Source organism: Microtus ochrogaster, unplaced genomic scaffold (genome assembly GCF_000317375.1).
Source record: "Microtus ochrogaster isolate Prairie Vole_2 unplaced genomic scaffold, MicOch1.0 UNK159, whole genome shotgun sequence".
Classification (NCBI taxonomy): domain Eukaryota; kingdom Metazoa; phylum Chordata; class Mammalia; order Rodentia; family Cricetidae; genus Microtus; species Microtus ochrogaster.
The window spans coordinates 35,776-37,620 of record NW_004949257.1 but is presented as its reverse complement, the minus strand read 5'-3'; positions in this window follow the sequence as shown (position 1 = coordinate 37,620).

Below are 1,845 nucleotides of genomic sequence, written 5' to 3'. Positions count from 1 at the left end.
ATTTGTATAGAAGCAACCCACAGGTTCTCATTTTCTGTGAAAAGAAAAGAACCTCTTTTCCAAAGCACCATATCCTTAGACTCAAATTTTGAAGTCAAGATACCTTTATAATATACATGCTTGTTTAGCTTAGCAGCCCATATAATGAAATGTCTCTCTGTACTTAGCTCCTTCACAGTCAAAAAAATTCAAAGAAAACATAGTACTATAATCTAGAGTCTTTGTGAATTTTCCATTTTTACATGGCTCATTTTTCTTTATTTCTTTTAATCTCTTAACTATCTGTACTCTGTCTCTTTAAAGACTTTACCCCCCATTTAAAAGCTTTAACTTTATTTTATGACTCTCTATAGTCTTTTCTCTGTTCTCTTCCAAGCCTACATACATTTATCCAACACTATGACCCATTTATAGTTCTTTTTTTTTTGATTCTGTCCTACTGTGTATCTAATTCTTTTCTGATCAGAAGTGTCTCTGAAAATGCTAAGCAGCTCAGTCTCAGTGGTTCTGGGTGCTGACTCCACCTCTCTCAGGCTTTAAATATGGTGAAGATAGTTCACCTCAGCTCTAAGACTGCTGGGTAGAAGCCATCCTCACCACCTAAACTCTGGGTAGCACGATGCAGCATATTTTTTCCTGAGTAAAAATTAAATGCGCCATGCAATGCACTGCACGGCCTTGAAATATTTATGTGTAGGTCAGCAGGAAACCACCATGCCCTCAGGCCTTGCAAGCCTAATATATCTGATCCCTCTGTCTGCCCAGGTGGGGAATGCTGAGCTGTGGGTATAGTGCCCGAGGGGGCACGCAAACACCTGGGCCCATAAATGCAATTGAAATGCTCCATAGCCAGAGGCTGTACTGGTAACATGGCCCAGGAAGCTGCATTTTAAAAGGTCTTATTCTGCTGCTTCTTCTGAGTCATGAAAATCTCTATTAAAGGAGCTGTGGCACACCACCAGCAAACACAAAGAAGTTATGTTAAACTATATATTTCTTTAGTCTATAATTCTTTTTTCAACTTTCTCAGGTTTTAAATGGATTTAGATGACCATGTTGGAGCACCAATAGTTTCAGAGTGGGACTGCTCATTTGTCCCAGGCACCCAGCTAGATTATTCATGAAATAACCACACAGAAACTGTAATAATTAAATTACTTCATGGCCCATTAGCTCTAACTTTTTATTGGCTACCTTTCTTTTTCAAGGCAGGGTTTCTCTGTGGCTTTGGAGACTGTCCTGGATTGAGCTCTAGTAGACCAGGCTGGTCTCGAACTCACAGAGATCTGTCTGCCTCTGCCTTCTGAGTGCTGGGATTAAAGGTGTATGCCACCAATAGCCAGCATTATTGGATAAGTCTTATATTAATTTAATCCATTTCTATTAATCTGTATAACTCCATGAGGTTGTGGCCTACCATCAAAGGTACAGCACGACTATCTCTGGTGTCAGTTCCATGGCATCTCTTTCACTCTGCTTTCTTCCTCCCAGCATTCAGTTTTGTCTTCCCTGCCTATCTAAGTACTGTCCTATCAAAATGTCAAGGGTTTCTTTATTCCTTTACATATGAAAAAAACACAAAAGCAGAAGGATCTCCTGCACCACCAGATGACCTGATCTCTGGGATGTACATGATGGAAAGAGAGAACTGATTTTCCCAAGTTGTCTTCTGACATCCAAACATGTGCTGTGACATGCACAAAATGGTATAGGTCAATACTCACATAACAAATAAATTCAACAATTAGAAGGAATCCTAATTTACTTAGCTACTAACTCTACAGGTATTTGACAATGATTTTGTGTTTACAGATGTTGATTTTCACATTTAAAAGTCAAAATATT